The following is an 18,725-nucleotide window of genomic DNA, read 5'->3' on the forward strand; positions in this document are numbered from 1 at the left end:
GACAGAGAATTCTTGTTAAGTCATGTCTGACAGAGAAACCTGTTTGTTACAGAGCTCTTACAGAGAAGCCTGATTGTTATGTGACCTCATAAAGAGAAGACTGGTTGTTAGGTGACATCCAAAAGAGACGCCTGGTGCTTAGGTGACCTCCAAAAGAGATGCCTGGTGATGAGGTGACTTCTGACAGAGAAGGTAAGTTGTTACATTATCTCTGACAGTGAAGACTGGTTGGTTGCTGACCTCACAAAGAGAAGCGTGGTTGTCAGGTGATCTCCAGTAAGGAGGAACCTGGTAGTCATGTGATCCATAATGAGGGTAAGCCTGGTAGGTTACCTCTGACCGAGAAGACCTATTGTTAGGTGACATCTGAGAGAGACGCCTGCTCATCAGGTTGTCTCTGACAGAGAAGAATGGTTGCTCAATCACGTCTTATAGGGAATACTGAATGTTAGGTGACCTGTAATGAGTGGAAGGCTTCTTGTTAGATGACTTCTCACACAGAAGTCTTGTCAGGTGATGTCTGAAAGAGAAACCTGTTTAATACAGAGCGCGTACAGAGAATCCTGGTTGTTACGTGACCTCATACAGGGAAGGCTGGTTTTTGGGTGATCTAATAAGGAGAAGCCTGTTGGTTAGGTGCTCTTACAGAAGCCTGGTTATCTGGTTATATGTGACAGAGAAGCATGGTTTTTAGGTCACCTCTTAAAGGGAAGACTGTTTTCTAGGAGATCGTATCAGTGGAAGGCTTGTTGTTAGATGAGCTCTGACAGAGAAGTTTGTAAGGTGATGTGTGACTGAGAAACCTGTTTGTTATAGAGCTCTCACAGAGAAGCTTGGGTGTTATGTGACCTCATAAATGGAAGGATGGTTGTTTTGTGACCTAATAATGAGAAGCATGTTTGTCAGGTGAGCTCTTACAGAGAAGCCTGGTTGTTACGTGACCTCTGGAAGAGAAGCCTGTTTGTTAGGTCACTACTGATGGAGAAGCTTGATTGTTATGTAGTCTCTGACAGTGAAGACTTGTTGGTAGGTGACCTCATAAAGAAGCCTGGTTGTTCGGTGACCTCTAATGAGGCATACAGAGAAGCCTTGTTACAGAGAAGCCTAGTTGTTATGTGACCTCATAAAGGGAAGACTGGTTGTTGGGTGATCTAATAAGGAGATACCTGTTTGTTAGGCGAGCTCTGAGAGAAGCCTGGTTATCAGGTTCTCTCTGACAGACAAGCATGGTGGTTTGGTCACCTCTTAAAGGGAAGGCTGACTGTTACGTGATCTGTAATAAGTGGACGCCTTGTTGTTAGATGACTTCTGACAGAGAAGTCTTGTTGTTAGGTGATGTCTGACAGAGAAACCAGTTTGTTACATGACCACTTACACAGAAGCTTGGTTGTTAGGTGATCTCTGACAGAGAAGCATGTTTTTAAGGTGACATGTGATGGAGAAGCCTGGTTGTGAGGCAACCTCTGACAGAGAAGGCTGTTTGTTAAGGCAGCTCTTAAATAGAATCTTGATTATAAGGTTGTCTCTGTCAGAGAAGACTGGTTTGTAGGTGAACTCATAGAGAGAACACTGTTTTTTGGGTGATCTAAAAAGTAGCCGCCTGGTTGTTAAGTGACCTCGGAAAGAGAAGTCTACCTAGCAGTGTTCTGACAGAGAAGACTGTTGGTAGGTGACCTCACAAAGAGAAAACTTGCTGTTAAGTGATCTGTAATAAGGAGAAGCCTGTTTATTATGTGAGCTCTTAGAGAAACACTTGGATATTATGTGACCTCATAAAGAGAAACTGGTTGTTGGGTGATCTAAGAAGGAGAAGCCTGTTTGTTACGAGAGCTCTGACAGAAAAGCCTGGTTTTTAGGTGACTTCTGATGGATAAGGTTGGTTGTTATGTAATGTCTGACAGTGAAGACTGGTTGGTAGGTGACCTCGTGAAGAGAAGCCTGGTTCTTCGGTTATCTCTAAGAAGCATTCCAGTGAAGCTTGACTCTAGAGAGGCCTTGTTGTTATGTGACCTCTTTAAGAGAAGACTGGTTGTTGGGTGATCTTATGAGGAGAAGCCCCTTGGTTAGGCGTGCTCTTACAGAAGCCTGGTTATCAGGTTATCTCTGAGAGAGAAGTTTGGTTTTTAGGTCACGTCTCCCATTGGAGACTGATTGTTGGGTGATCTGTAGTGAGTGGAAGGCTTGTGGTCAGACGATGTCTGACAGAGAATTCTTGTTAAGTCATGTCTGACAGAGAAACCTGTTTGTTACAGAGCTCTTACAGAGAAGCCTGATTGTTATGTGACCTCATAAAGAGAAGACTGGTTGTTAGGTGACATCCAAAAGAGACGCCTGGTGCTTAGGTGACCTCCAAAAGAGATGCCTGGTGATGAGGTGACTTCTGACAGAGAAGGTAAGTTGTTACATTATCTCTGACAGTGAAGACTGGTTGGTTGCTGACCTCACAAAGAGAAGCGTGGTTGTCAGGTGATCTCCAGTAAGGAGGAACCTGGTAGTCATGTGATCCATAATGAGGGTAAGCCTGGTAGGTTACCTCTGACCGAGAAGACCTATTGTTAGGTGACATCTGAGAGAGACGCCTGCTCATCAGGTTGTCTCTGACAGAGAAGAATGGTTGCTCAATCACGTCTTATAGGGAATACTGAATGTTAGGTGACCTGTAATGAGTGGAAGGCTTCTTGTTAGATGACTTCTCACACAGAAGTCTTGTCAGGTGATGTCTGAAAGAGAAACCTGTTTAATACAGAGCGCGTACAGAGAATCCTGGTTGTTACGTGACCTCATACAGGGAAGGCTGGTTTTTGGGTGATCTAATAAGGAGAAGCCTGTTGGTTAGGTGCTCTTACAGAAGCCTGGTTATCTGGTTATATGTGACAGAGAAGCATGGTTTTTAGGTCACCTCTTAAAGGGAAGACTGTTTTCTAGGAGATCGTATCAGTGGAAGGCTTGTTGTTAGATGAGCTCTGACAGAGAAGTTTGTAAGGTGATGTGTGACTGAGAAACCTGTTTGTTATAGAGCTCTCACAGAGAAGCTTGGGTGTTATGTGACCTCATAAATGGAAGGATGGTTGTTTTGTGACCTAATAATGAGAAGCATGTTTGTCAGGTGAGCTCTTACAGAGAAGCCTGGTTGTTACGTGACCTCTGGAAGAGAAGCCTGTTTGTTAGGTCACTACTGATGGAGAAGCTTGATTGTTATGTAGTCTCTGACAGTGAAGACTTGTTGGTAGGTGACCTCATAAAGAAGCCTGGTTGTTCGGTGACCTCTAATGAGGCATACAGAGAAGCCTTGTTACAGAGAAGCCTAGTTGTTATGTGACCTCATAAAGGGAAGACTGGTTGTTGGGTGATCTAATAAGGAGATACCTGTTTGTTAGGCGAGCTCTGAGAGAAGCCTGGTTATCAGGTTCTCTCTGACAGACAAGCATGGTGGTTTGGTCACCTCTTAAAGGGAAGGCTGACTGTTACGTGATCTGTAATAAGTGGACGCCTTGTTGTTAGATGACTTCTGACAGAGAAGTCTTGTTGTTAGGTGATGTCTGACAGAGAAACCAGTTTGTTACATGACCACTTACACAGAAGCTTGGTTGTTAGGTGATCTCTGACAGAGAAGCATGTTTTTAAGGTGACATGTGATGGAGAAGCCTGGTTGTGAGGCAACCTCTGACAGAGAAGGCTGTTTGTTAAGGCAGCTCTTAAATAGAATCTTGATTATAAGGTTGTCTCTGTCAGAGAAGACTGGTTTGTAGGTGAACTCATAGAGAGAACACTGTTTTTTGGGTGATCTAAAAAGTAGCCGCCTGGTTGTTAAGTGACCTCGGAAAGAGAAGTCTACCTAGCAGTGTTCTGACAGAGAAGACTGTTGGTAGGTGACCTCACAAAGAGAAAACTTGCTGTTAAGTGATCTGTAATAAGGAGAAGCCTGTTTATTATGTGAGCTCTTAGAGAAACACTTGGATATTATGTGACCTCATAAAGAGAAACTGGTTGTTGGGTGATCTAAGAAGGAGAAGCCTGTTTGTTACGAGAGCTCTGACAGAAAAGCCTGGTTTTTAGGTGACTTCTGATGGATAAGGTTGGTTGTTATGTAATGTCTGACAGTGAAGACTGGTTGGTAGGTGACCTCGTGAAGAGAAGCCTGGTTCTTCGGTTATCTCTAAGAAGCATTCCAGTGAAGCTTGACTCTAGAGAGGCCTTGTTGTTATGTGACCTCTTTAAGAGAAGACTGGTTGTTGGGTGATCTTATGAGGAGAAGCCCCTTGGTTAGGCGTGCTCTTACAGAAGCCTGGTTATCAGGTTATCTCTGAGAGAGAAGTTTGGTTTTTAGGTCACGTCTCCCATTGGAGACTGATTGTGGGGTGATCTGTAGTGAGTGGAAGGCTTGTGGTCAGACGATGTCTGACAGAGAATTCTTGTTAAGTCATGTCTGACAGAGAAACCTGTTTGTTACAGAGCTCTTACAGAGAAGCCTGATTGTTATGTGACCTCATAAAGAGAAGACTGGTTGTTAGGTGACATCCAAAAGAGACGCCTGGTGCTTAGGTGACCTCCAAAAGAGATGCCTGGTGATGAGGTGACTTCTGACAGAGAAGGTAAGTTGTTACATTATCTCTGACAGTGAAGACTGGTTGGTTGCTGACCTCACAAAGAGAAGCGTGGTTGTCAGGTGATCTCCAGTAAGGAGGAACCTGGTAGTCATGTGATCCATAATGAGGGTAAGCCTGGTAGGTTACCTCTGACCGAGAAGACCTATTGTTAGGTGACATCTGAGAGAGACGCCTGCTCATCAGGTTGTCTCTGACAGAGAAGAATGGTTGCTCAATCACGTCTTATAGGGAATACTGAATGTTAGGTGACCTGTAATGAGTGGAAGGCTTCTTGTTAGATGACTTCTCACACAGAAGTCTTGTCAGGTGATGTCTGAAAGAGAAACCTGTTTAATACAGAGCGCGTACAGAGAATCCTGGTTGTTACGTGACCTCATACAGGGAAGGCTGGTTTTTGGGTGATCTAATAAGGAGAAGCCTGTTGGTTAGGTGCTCTTACAGAAGCCTGGTTATCTGGTTATATGTGACAGAGAAGCATGGTTTTTAGGTCACCTCTTAAAGGGAAGACTGTTTTCTAGGAGATCGTATCAGTGGAAGGCTTGTTGTTAGATGAGCTCTGACAGAGAAGTTTGTAAGGTGATGTGTGACTGAGAAACCTGTTTGTTATAGAGCTCTCACAGAGAAGCTTGGGTGTTATGTGACCTCATAAATGGAAGGATGGTTGTTTTGTGACCTAATAATGAGAAGCATGTTTGTCAGGTGAGCTCTTACAGAGAAGCCTGGTTGTTACGTGACCTCTGGAAGAGAAGCCTGTTTGTTAGGTCACTACTGATGGAGAAGCTTGATTGTTATGTAGTCTCTGACAGTGAAGACTTGTTGGTAGGTGACCTCATAAAGAAGCCTGGTTGTTCGGTGACCTCTAATGAGGCATACAGAGAAGCCTTGTTACAGAGAAGCCTAGTTGTTATGTGACCTCATAAAGGGAAGACTGGTTGTTGGGTGATCTAATAAGGAGATACCTGTTTGTTAGGCGAGCTCTGAGAGAAGCCTGGTTATCAGGTTCTCTCTGACAGACAAGCATGGTGGTTTGGTCACCTCTTAAAGGGAAGGCTGACTGTTACGTGATCTGTAATAAGTGGACGCCTTGTTGTTAGATGACTTCTGACAGAGAAGTCTTGTTGTTAGGTGATGTCTGACAGAGAAACCAGTTTGTTACATGACCACTTACACAGAAGCTTGGTTGTTAGGTGATCTCTGACAGAGAAGCATGTTTTTAAGGTGACATGTGATGGAGAAGCCTGGTTGTGAGGCAACCTCTGACAGAGAAGGCTGTTTGTTAAGGCAGCTCTTAAATAGAATCTTGATTATAAGGTTGTCTCTGTCAGAGAAGACTGGTTTGTAGGTGAACTCATAGAGAGAACACTGTTTTTTGGGTGATCTAAAAAGTAGCCGCCTGGTTGTTAAGTGACCTCGGAAAGAGAAGTCTACCTAGCAGTGTTCTGACAGAGAAGACTGTTGGTAGGTGACCTCACAAAGAGAAAACTTGCTGTTAAGTGATCTGTAATAAGGAGAAGCCTGTTTATTATGTGAGCTCTTAGAGAAACACTTGGATATTATGTGACCTCATAAAGAGAAACTGGTTGTTGGGTGATCTAAGAAGGAGAAGCCTGTTTGTTACGAGAGCTCTGACAGAAAAGCCTGGTTTTTAGGTGACTTCTGATGGATAAGGTTGGTTGTTATGTAATGTCTGACAGTGAAGACTGGTTGGTAGGTGACCTCGTGAAGAGAAGCCTGGTTCTTCGGTTATCTCTAAGAAGCATTCCAGTGAAGCTTGACTCTAGAGAGGCCTTGTTGTTATGTGACCTCTTTAAGAGAAGACTGGTTGTTGGGTGATCTTATGAGGAGAAGCCCCTTGGTTAGGCGTGCTCTTACAGAAGCCTGGTTATCAGGTTATCTCTGAGAGAGAAGTTTGGTTTTTAGGTCACGTCTCCCATTGGAGACTGATTGTGGGGTGATCTGTAGTGAGTGGAAGGCTTGTGGTCAGACGATGTCTGACAGAGAATTCTTGTTAAGTCATGTCTGACAGAGAAACCTGTTTGTTACAGAGCTCTTACAGAGAAGCCTGATTGTTATGTGACCTCATAAAGAGAAGACTGGTTGTTAGGTGACATCCAAAAGAGACGCCTGGTGCTTAGGTGACCTCCAAAAGAGATGCCTGGTGATGAGGTGACTTCTGACAGAGAAGGTAAGTTGTTACATTATCTCTGACAGTGAAGACTGGTTGGTTGCTGACCTCACAAAGAGAAGCGTGGTTGTCAGGTGATCTCCAGTAAGGAGGAACCTGGTAGTCATGTGATCCATAATGAGGGTAAGCCTGGTAGGTTACCTCTGACCGAGAAGACCTATTGTTAGGTGACATCTGAGAGAGACGCCTGCTCATCAGGTTGTCTCTGACAGAGAAGAATGGTTGCTCAATCACGTCTTATAGGGAATACTGAATGTTAGGTGACCTGTAATGAGTGGAAGGCTTCTTGTTAGATGACTTCTCACACAGAAGTCTTGTCAGGTGATGTCTGAAAGAGAAACCTGTTTAATACAGAGCGCGTACAGAGAATCCTGGTTGTTACGTGACCTCATACAGGGAAGGCTGGTTTTTGGGTGATCTAATAAGGAGAAGCCTGTTGGTTAGGTGCTCTTACAGAAGCCTGGTTATCTGGTTATATGTGACAGAGAAGCATGGTTTTTAGGTCACCTCTTAAAGGGAAGACTGTTTTCTAGGAGATCGTATCAGTGGAAGGCTTGTTGTTAGATGAGCTCTGACAGAGAAGTTTGTAAGGTGATGTGTGACTGAGAAACCTGTTTGTTATAGAGCTCTCACAGAGAAGCTTGGGTGTTATGTGACCTCATAAATGGAAGGATGGTTGTTTTGTGACCTAATAATGAGAAGCATGTTTGTCAGGTGAGCTCTTACAGAGAAGCCTGGTTGTTACGTGACCTCTGGAAGAGAAGCCTGTTTGTTAGGTCACTACTGATGGAGAAGCTTGATTGTTATGTAGTCTCTGACAGTGAAGACTTGTTGGTAGGTGACCTCATAAAGAAGCCTGGTTGTTCGGTGACCTCTAATGAGGCATACAGAGAAGCCTTGTTACAGAGAAGCCTAGTTGTTATGTGACCTCATAAAGGGAAGACTGGTTGTTGGGTGATCTAATAAGGAGATACCTGTTTGTTAGGCGAGCTCTGAGAGAAGCCTGGTTATCAGGTTCTCTCTGACAGACAAGCATGGTGGTTTGGTCACCTCTTAAAGGGAAGGCTGACTGTTACGTGATCTGTAATAAGTGGACGCCTTGTTGTTAGATGACTTCTGACAGAGAAGTCTTGTTGTTAGGTGATGTCTGACAGAGAAACCAGTTTGTTACATGACCACTTACACAGAAGCTTGGTTGTTAGGTGATCTCTGACAGAGAAGCATGTTTTTAAGGTGACATGTGATGGAGAAGCCTGGTTGTGAGGCAACCTCTGACAGAGAAGGCTGTTTGTTAAGGCAGCTCTTAAATAGAATCTTGATTATAAGGTTGTCTCTGTCAGAGAAGACTGGTTTGTAGGTGAACTCATAGAGAGAACACTGTTTTTTGGGTGATCTAAAAAGTAGCCGCCTGGTTGTTAAGTGACCTCGGAAAGAGAAGTCTACCTAGCAGTGTTCTGACAGAGAAGACTGTTGGTAGGTGACCTCACAAAGAGAAAACTTGCTGTTAAGTGATCTGTAATAAGGAGAAGCCTGTTTATTATGTGAGCTCTTAGAGAAACACTTGGATATTATGTGACCTCATAAAGAGAAACTGGTTGTTGGGTGATCTAAGAAGGAGAAGCCTGTTTGTTACGAGAGCTCTGACAGAAAAGCCTGGTTTTTAGGTGACTTCTGATGGATAAGGTTGGTTGTTATGTAATGTCTGACAGTGAAGACTGGTTGGTAGGTGACCTCGTGAAGAGAAGCCTGGTTCTTCGGTTATCTCTAAGAAGCATTCCAGTGAAGCTTGACTCTAGAGAGGCCTTGTTGTTATGTGACCTCTTTAAGAGAAGACTGGTTGTTGGGTGATCTTATGAGGAGAAGCCCCTTGGTTAGGCGTGCTCTTACAGAAGCCTGGTTATCAGGTTATCTCTGAGAGAGAAGTTTGGTTTTTAGGTCACGTCTCCCATTGGAGACTGATTGTGGGGTGATCTGTAGTGAGTGGAAGGCTTGTGGTCAGACGATGTCTGACAGAGAATTCTTGTTAAGTCATGTCTGACAGAGAAACCTGTTTGTTACAGAGCTCTTACAGAGAAGCCTGATTGTTATGTGACCTCATAAAGAGAAGACTGGTTGTTAGGTGACATCCAAAAGAGACGCCTGGTGCTTAGGTGACCTCCAAAAGAGATGCCTGGTGATGAGGTGACTTCTGACAGAGAAGGTAAGTTGTTACATTATCTCTGACAGTGAAGACTGGTTGGTTGCTGACCTCACAAAGAGAAGCGTGGTTGTCAGGTGATCTCCAGTAAGGAGGAACCTGGTAGTCATGTGATCCATAATGAGGGTAAGCCTGGTAGGTTACCTCTGACCGAGAAGACCTATTGTTAGGTGACATCTGAGAGAGACGCCTGCTCATCAGGTTGTCTCTGACAGAGAAGAATGGTTGCTCAATCACGTCTTATAGGGAATACTGAATGTTAGGTGACCTGTAATGAGTGGAAGGCTTCTTGTTAGATGACTTCTCACACAGAAGTCTTGTCAGGTGATGTCTGAAAGAGAAACCTGTTTAATACAGAGCGCGTACAGAGAATCCTGGTTGTTACGTGACCTCATACAGGGAAGGCTGGTTTTTGGGTGATCTAATAAGGAGAAGCCTGTTGGTTAGGTGCTCTTACAGAAGCCTGGTTATCTGGTTATATGTGACAGAGAAGCATGGTTTTTAGGTCACCTCTTAAAGGGAAGACTGTTTTCTAGGAGATCGTATCAGTGGAAGGCTTGTTGTTAGATGAGCTCTGACAGAGAAGTTTGTAAGGTGATGTGTGACTGAGAAACCTGTTTGTTATAGAGCTCTCACAGAGAAGCTTGGGTGTTATGTGACCTCATAAATGGAAGGATGGTTGTTTTGTGACCTAATAATGAGAAGCATGTTTGTCAGGTGAGCTCTTACAGAGAAGCCTGGTTGTTACGTGACCTCTGGAAGAGAAGCCTGTTTGTTAGGTCACTACTGATGGAGAAGCTTGATTGTTATGTAGTCTCTGACAGTGAAGACTTGTTGGTAGGTGACCTCATAAAGAAGCCTGGTTGTTCGGTGACCTCTAATGAGGCATACAGAGAAGCCTTGTTACAGAGAAGCCTAGTTGTTATGTGACCTCATAAAGGGAAGACTGGTTGTTGGGTGATCTAATAAGGAGATACCTGTTTGTTAGGCGAGCTCTGAGAGAAGCCTGGTTATCAGGTTCTCTCTGACAGACAAGCATGGTGGTTTGGTCACCTCTTAAAGGGAAGGCTGACTGTTACGTGATCTGTAATAAGTGGACGCCTTGTTGTTAGATGACTTCTGACAGAGAAGTCTTGTTGTTAGGTGATGTCTGACAGAGAAACCAGTTTGTTACATGACCACTTACACAGAAGCTTGGTTGTTAGGTGATCTCTGACAGAGAAGCATGTTTTTAAGGTGACATGTGATGGAGAAGCCTGGTTGTGAGGCAACCTCTGACAGAGAAGGCTGTTTGTTAAGGCAGCTCTTAAATAGAATCTTGATTATAAGGTTGTCTCTGTCAGAGAAGACTGGTTTGTAGGTGAACTCATAGAGAGAACACTGTTTTTCGGGTGATCTAAAAAGTAGCCGCCTGGTTGTTAAGTGACCTCTGAAAGAGAAGTCTACCTAGCAGTGTTCTGACAGAGAAGACTGTTGGTAGGTGACCTCACAAAGAGAAAACTTGCTGTTAAGTGATCTGTAATAAGGAGAAGCCTGTTTATTATGTGAGCTCTTAGAGAAACACTTGGATATTATGTGACCTCATAAAGAGAAACTGGTTGTTGGGTGATCTAAGAAGGAGAAGCCTGTTTGTTACGAGAGCTCTGACAGAAAAGCCTGGTTTTTAGGTGACTTCTGATGGATAAGGTTGGTTGTTATGTAATGTCTGACAGTGAAGACTGGTTGGTAGGTGACCTCGTGAAGAGAAGCCTGGTTCTTCGGTTATCTCTAAGAAGCATTCCAGTGAAGCTTGACTCTAGAGAGGCCTTGTTGTTATGTGACCTCTTTAAGAGAAGACTGGTTGTTGGGTGATCTTATGAGGAGAAGCCCCTTGGTTAGGCGTGCTCTTACAGAAGCCTGGTTATCAGGTTATCTCTGAGAGAGAAGTTTGGTTTTTAGGTCACGTCTCCAATCGGAGACTGATTGTTGGGTGATCTGTAGTGAGTGGAAGGCTTGTGGTCAGACGATGTCTGACAGAGAATTCTTGTTAGGTCATGTCTGACAGAGAAACCTGTTTGTTACAGAGCTCTTACAGAGAAGCCTGATTGTTATGTGACCTCATAAAGAGAAGACTGGTTGTTAGGTGACATCCAAAAGAGACGCCTGGTGCTTAGGTGACCTCCAAAAGAGATGCCTGGTGATGAGGTGACTTCTGACAGAGAAGGTAAGTTGTTACATTATCTCTGACAGTGAAGACTGGTTGGTTGCTGACCTCACAAAGAGAAGCGTGGTTGTCAGGTGATCTCCAGTAAGGAGGAACCTGGTAGTCATGTGATCCATAATGAGGGTAAGCCTGGTAGGTTACCTCTGACCGAGAAGACCTATTGTTAGGTGACATCTGAGAGAGACGCCTGCTCATCAGGTTGTCTCTGACAGAGAAGAATGGTTGCTCAATCACGTCTTATAGGGAATACTGAATGTTAGGTGACCTGTAATGAGGGGAAGGCTTCTTGTTAGATGACTTCTCACAGAGAAGTCTTGTCAGGTGATGTCTGAAAGAGAAACCTGTTTAATACAGAGCGCGTACAGAGAATCCTGGTTGTTACGTGAGCTCATACAGGGAAGGCTGGTTTTTGGGTGATCTAATAAGGAGAAGCCTGTTGGTTAGGTGCTCTTACAGAAGCCTGGTTATCTGGTTATATGTGACAGAGAAGCATGGTTTTTAGGTCACCTCTTAAAGGGAAGACTGTTTTCTAGGAGATCGTATCAGTGGAAGGCTTGTTGTTAGATGAGCTCTGACAGAGAAGTTTGTAAGGTGATGTGTGACTGAGAAACCTGTTTGTTAAAGAGCTCTTACAGAGAAGCCTGGGTGTTATGTGACCTCATAAATGGAAGGATGGTTGTTTTGTGACCTAATAATGAGAAGCATGTTTGTCAGGTGAGCTCTTACAGAGAAGCCTGGTTGTTACGTGACCTCTGGAAGAGAAGCCTGTTTGTTAGGTCACTACTGATGGAGAAGCTTGATTGTTATGTAGTCTCTGACAGTGAAGACTTGTTGGTAGGTGACCTCATAAAGAAGCCTGGTTGTTCGGTGACCTCTAATGAGGCATACAGAGAAGCCTTGTTACAGAGAAGCCTAGTTGTTATGTGACCTCATAAAGGGAAGACTGGTTGTTGGGTGATCTAATAAGGAGATACCTGTTTGTTAGGCGAGCTCTGAGAGAAGCCTGGTTATCAGGTTCTCTCTGACAGACAAGCATGGTGGTTTGGTCACCTCTTAAAGGGAAGGCTGACTGTTACGTGATCTGTAATAAGTGGACGCCTTGTTGTTAGATGACTTCTGACAGAGAAGTCTTGTTGTTAGGTGATGTCTGACAGAGAAACCAGTTTGTTACATGACCACTTACACAGAAGCTTGGTTGTTAGGTGATCTCTGACAGAGAAGCATGTTTTTAAGGTGACATGTGATGGAGAAGCCTGGTTGTGAGGCAACCTCTGACAGAGAAGGCTGTTTGTTAAGGCAGCTCTTAAATAGAATCTTGATTATAAGGTTGTCTCTGTCAGAGAAGACTGGTTTGTAGGTGAACTCATAGAGAGAACACTGTTTTTTGGGTGATCTAAAAAGTAGCCGCCTGGTTGTTAAGTGACCTCTGAAAGAGAAGTCTACCTAGCAGTGTTCTGACAGAGAAGACTGTTGGTAGGTGACCTCACAAAGAGAAAACTTGCTGTTAAGTGATCTGTAATAAGGAGAAGCCTGTTTATTATGTGAGCTCTTAGAGAAACACTTGGATATTATGTGACCTCATAAAGAGAAACTGGTTGTTGGGTGATCTAAGAAGGAGAAGCCTGTTTGTTACGAGAGCTCTGACAGAAAAGCCTGGTTTTTAGGTGACTTCTGATGGATAAGGTTGGTTGTTATGTAATGTCTGACAGTGAAGACTGGTTGGTAGGTGACCTCGTGAAGAGAAGCCTGGTTCTTCGGTTATCTCTAAGAAGCATTCCAGTGAAGCTTGACTCTAGAGAGGCCTTGTTGTTATGTGACCTCTTTAAGAGAAGACTGGTTGTTGGGTGATCTTATGAGGAGAAGCCCCTTGGTTAGGCATGCTCTTACAGAAGCCTGGTTATCAGGTTATCTCTGAGAGAGAAGTTTGGTTTTTAGGTCACGTCTCCAATCGGAGACTGATTGTTGGGTGATCTGTAGTGAGTGGAAGGCTTGTGGTCAGACGATGTCTGACAGAGAATTCTTGTTAGGTCATGTCTGACAGAGAAACCTGTTTGTTACAGAGCTCTTACAGAGAAGCCTGATTGTTATGTGACCTCATAAAGAGAAGACTGGTTGTTAGGTGACATCCAAAAGAGACGCCTGGTGCTTAGGTGACCTCCAAAAGAGATGCCTGGTGATGAGGTGACTTCTGACAGAGAAGGTAAGTTGTTACATTATCTCTGACAGTGAAGACTGGTTGGTTGCTGACCTCACAAAGAGAAGCGTGGTTGTCAGGTGATCTCCAGTAAGGAGGAACCTGGTAGTCATGTGATCCATAATGAGGGTAAGCCTGGTAGGTTACCTCTGACCGAGAAGACCTATTGTTAGGTGACATCTGAGAGAGACGCCTGCTCATCAGGTTGTCTCTGACAGAGAAGAATGGTTGCTCAATCACGTCTTATAGGGAATACTGAATGTTAGGTGACCTGTAATGAGTGGAAGGCTTCTTGTTAGATGACTTCTCACAGAGAAGTCTTGTCAGGTGATGTCTGAAAGAGAAACCTGTTTAATACAGAGCGCGTACAGAGAATCCTGGTTGTTACGTGAGCTCATACAGGGAAGGCTGGTTTTTGGGTGATCTAATAAGGAGAAGCCTGTTGATTAGGTGCTCTTACAGAAGCCTGGTTATCTGGTTATATGTGACAGAGAAGCATGGTTTTTAGGTCACCTCTTAAAGGGAAGACTGTTTTCTAGGAGATCGTATCAGTGGAAGGCTTGTTGTTAGATGAGCTCTGACAGAGAAGTTTGTAAGGTGATGTGTGACTGAGAAACCTGTTTGTTAAAGAGCTCTTACAGAGAAGCCTGGGTGTTATGTGACCTCATAAATGGAAGGATGGTTGTTTTGTGACCTAATAATGAGAAGCATGTTTGTCAGGTGAGCTCTTACAGAGAAGCCTGGTTGTTACGTGACCTCTGGAAGAGAAGCCTGTTTGTTAGGTCACTACTGATGGAGAAGCTTGATTGTTATGTAGTCTCTGACAGTGAAGACTTGTTGGTAGGTGACCTCATAAAGAAGCCTGGTTGTTCGGTGACCTCTAATGAGGCATACAGAGAAGCCTTGTTACAGAGAAGCCTAGTTGTTATGTGACCTCATAAAGGGAAGACTGGTTGTTGGGTGATCTAATAAGGAGATACCTGTTTGTTAGGCGAGCTCTGAGAGAAGCCTGGTTATCAGGTTCTCTCTGACAGACAAGCATGGTGGTTTGGTCACCTCTTAAAGGGAAGGCTGACTGTTACGTGATCTGTAATAAGTGGACGCCTTGTTGTTAGATGACTTCTGACAGAGAAGTCTTGTTGTTAGGTGATGTCTGACAGAGAAACCAGTTTGTTACATGACCACTTACACAGAAGCTTGGTTGTTAGGTGATCTCTGACAGAGAAGCATGTTTTTAAGGTGACATGTGATGGAGAAGCCTGGTTGTGAGGCAACCTCTGACAGAGAAGGCTGTTTGTTAAGGCAGCTCTTAAATAGAATCTTGATTATAAGGTTGTCTCTGTCAGAGAAGACTGGTTTGTAGGTGAACTCATAGAGAGAACACTGTTTTTCGGGTGATCTAAAAAGTAGCCGCCTGGTTGTTAAGTGACCTCTGAAAGAGAAGTCTACCTAGCAGTGTTCTGACAGAGAAGACTGTTGGTAGGTGACCTCACAAAGAGAAAACTTGCTGTTAAGTGATCTGTAATAAGGAGAAGCCTGTTTATTATGTGAGCTCTTAGAGAAACACTTGGATATTATGTGACCTCATAAAGAGAAACTGGTTGTTGGGTGATCTAAGAAGGAGAAGCCTGTTTGTTACGAGAGCTCTGACAGAAAAGCCTGGTTTTTAGGTGACTTCTGATGGATAAGGTTGGTTGTTATGTAATGTCTGACAGTGAAGACTGGTTGGTAGGTGACCTCGTGAAGAGAAGCCTGGTTCTTCGGTTATCTCTAAGAAGCATTCCAGTGAAGCTTGACTCTAGAGAGGCCTTGTTGTTATGTGACCTCTTTAAGAGAAGACTGGTTGTTGGGTGATCTTATGAGGAGAAGCCCCTTGGTTAGGCATGCTCTTACAGAAGCCTGGTTATCAGGTTATCTCTGAGAGAGAAGTTTGGTTTTTAGGTCACGTCTCCAATCGGAGACTGATTGTTGGGTGATCTGTAGTGAGTGGAAGGCTTGTGGTCAGACGATGTCTGACAGAGAATTCTTGTTAGGTCATGTCTGACAGAGAAACCTGTTTGTTACAGAGCTCTTACAGAGAAGCCTGATTGTTATGTGACCTCATAAAGAGAAGACTGGTTGTTAGGTGACATCCAAAAGAGACGCCTGGTGCTTAGGTGACCTCCAAAAGAGATGCCTGGTGATGAGGTGACTTCTGACAGAGAAGGTAAGTTGTTACATTATCTCTGACAGTGAAGACTGGTTGGTTGCTGACCTCACAAAGAGAAGCGTGGTTGTCAGGTGATCTCCAGTAAGGAGGAACCTGGTAGTCATGTGATCCATAATGAGGGTAAGCCTGGTAGGTTACCTCTGACCGAGAAGACCTATTGTTAGGTGACATCTGAGAGAGACGCCTGCTCATCAGGTTGTCTCTGACAGAGAAGAATGGTTGCTCAATCACGTCTTATAGGGAATACTGAATGTTAGGTGACCTGTAATGAGTGGAAGGCTTCTTGTTAGATGACTTCTCACAGAGAAGTCTTGTCAGGTGATGTCTGAAAGAGAAACCTGTTTAATACAGAGCGCGTACAGAGAATCCTGGTTGTTACGTGAGCTCATACAGGGAAGGCTGGTTTTTGGGTGATCTAATAAGGAGAAGCCTGTTGATTAGGTGCTCTTACAGAAGCCTGGTTATCTGGTTATATGTGACAGAGAAGCATGGTTTTTAGGTCACCTCTTAAAGGGAAGACTGTTTTCTAGGAGATCGTATCAGTGGAAGGCTTGTTGTTAGATGAGCTCTGACAGAGAAGTTTGTAAGGTGATGTGTGACTGAGAAACCTGTTTGTTAAAGAGCTCTTACAGAGAAGCCTGGGTGTTATGTGACCTCATAAATGGAAGGATGGTTGTTTTGTGACCTAATAATGAGAAGCATGTTTGTCAGGTGAGCTCTTACAGAGAAGCCTGGTTGTTACGTGACCTCTGGAAGAGAAGCCTGTTTGTTAGGTCACTACTGATGGAGAAGCTTGATTGTTATGTAGTCTCTGACAGTGAAGACTTGTTGGTAGGTGACCTCATAAAGAAGCCTGGTTGTTCGGTGACCTCTAATGAGGCATACAGAGAAGCCTTGTTACAGAGAAGCCTAGTTGTTATGTGACCTCATAAAGGGAAGACTGGTTGCTGGGTGATCTAATAAGGAGATACCTGTTTGTTAGGCGAGCTCTGAGAGAAGCCTGGTTATCAGGTTCTCTCTGACAGACAAGCATGGTGGTTTGGTCACCTCTTAAAGGGAAGGCTGACTGTTACGTGATCTGTAATAAGTGGACGCCTTGTTGTTAGATGACTTCTGACAGAGAAGTCTTGTTGTTAGGTGATGTCTGACAGAGAAACCAGTTTGTTACATGACCACTTACACAGAAGCTTGGTTGTTAGGTGATCTCTGACAGAGAAGCATGTTTTTAAGGTGACATGTGATGGAGAAGCCTGGTTGTGAGGCAACCTCTGACAGAGAAGGCTGTTTGTTAAGGCAGCTCTTAAATAGAATCTTGATTATAAGGTTGTCTCTGTCAGAGAAGACTGGTTTGTAGGTGAACTCATAGAGAGAACACTGTTTTTCGGGTGATCTAAAAAGTAGCCGCCTGGTTGTTAAGTGACCTCTGAAAGAGAAGTCTACCTAGCAGTGTTCTGACAGAGAAGACTGTTGGTAGGTGACCTCACAAAGAGAAAACTTGCTGTTAAGTGATCTGTAATAAGGAGAAGCCTGTTTATTATGTGAGCTCTTAGAGAAACACTTGGATATTATGTGACCTCATAAAGAGAAACTGGTTGTTGGGTGATCTAAGAAGGAGAAGCCTGTTTGTTACGAGAGCTCTGACAGAAAAGCCTGGTTTTTAGGTGACTTCTGATGGATAAGGTTGGTTGTTATGTAATGTCTGACAGTGAAGACTGGTTGGTAGGTGACCTCGTGAAGAGAAGCCTGGTTCTTCGGTTATCTCTAAGAAGCATTCCAGTGAAGCTTGACTCTAGAGAGGCCTTGTTGTTATGTGACCTCTTTAAGAGAAGACTGGTTGTTGGGTGATCTTATGAGGAGAAGCCCCTTGGTTAGGCATGCTCTTACAGAAGCCTGGTTATCAGGTTATCTCTGAGAGAGAAGTTTGGTTTTTAGGTCACGTCTCCAATCGGAGACTGATTGTTGGGTGATCTGTAGTGAGTGGAAGGCTTGTGGTCAGACGATGTCTGACAGAGAATTCTTGTTAGGTCATGTCTGACAGAGAAACCTGTTTGTTACAGAGCTCTTACAGAGAAGCCTGATTGTTATGTGACCTCATAAAGAGAAGACTGGTTGTTAGGTGACATCCAAAAGAGACGCCTGGTGCTTAGGTGACCTCCAAAAGAGATGCCTGGTGATGAGGTGACTTCTGACAGAGAAGGTAAGTTGTTACATTATCTCTGACAGTGAAGACTGGTTGGTTGCTGACCTCACAAAGAGAAGCGTGGTTGTCAGGTGATCTCCAGTAAGGAGGAACCTGGTAGTCATGTGATCCATAATGAGGGTAAGCCTGGTAGGTTACCTCTGACCGAGAAGACCTATTGTTAGGTGACATCTGAGAGAGACGCCTGCTCATCAGGTTGTCTCTGACAGAGAAGAATGGTTGCTCAATCACGTCTTATAGGGAATACTGAATGTTAGGTGACCTGTAATGAGTGGAAGGCTTCTTGTTAGATGACTTCTCACAGAGAAGTCTTGTCAGGTGATGTCTGAAAGAGAAACCTGTTTAATACAGAGCGCGTACAGAGAATCCTGGTTGTTACGTGAGCTCATACAGGGAAGGCTGGTTTTTGGGTGATCTAATAAGGAGAAGCCTGTTGATTAGGTGCTCTTACAGAAGCCTGGTTATCTGGTTATATGTGACAGAGAAGCATGGTTTTTAGGTCACCTCTTAAAGGGAAGACTGTTTTCTAGGAGATCGTATCAGTGGAAGGCTTGTTGTTAGATGAGCTCTGACAGAGAAGTTTGTAAGGTGATGTGTGACTGAGAAACCTGTTTGTTAAAGAGCTCTTACAGAGAAGCCTGGGTGTTATGTGACCTCATAAATGGAAGGATGGTTGTTTTGTGACCTAATAATGAGAAGCATGTTTGTCAGGTGAGCTCTTACAGAGAAGCCTGGTTGTTACGTGACCTCTGGAAGAGAAGCCTGTTTGTTAGGTCACTACTGATGGAGAAGCTTGATTGTTATGTAGTCTCTGACAGTGAAGACTTGTTGGTAGGTGACCTCATAAAGAAGCCTGGTTGTTCGGTGACCTCTAATGAGGCATACAGAGAAGCCTTGTTACAGAGAAGCCTAGTTGTTATGTGACCTCAT

Source organism: Manis pentadactyla, chromosome 4 (assembly GCF_030020395.1).
Source record: "Manis pentadactyla isolate mManPen7 chromosome 4, mManPen7.hap1, whole genome shotgun sequence".
Taxonomy (NCBI): domain Eukaryota; kingdom Metazoa; phylum Chordata; class Mammalia; order Pholidota; family Manidae; genus Manis; species Manis pentadactyla.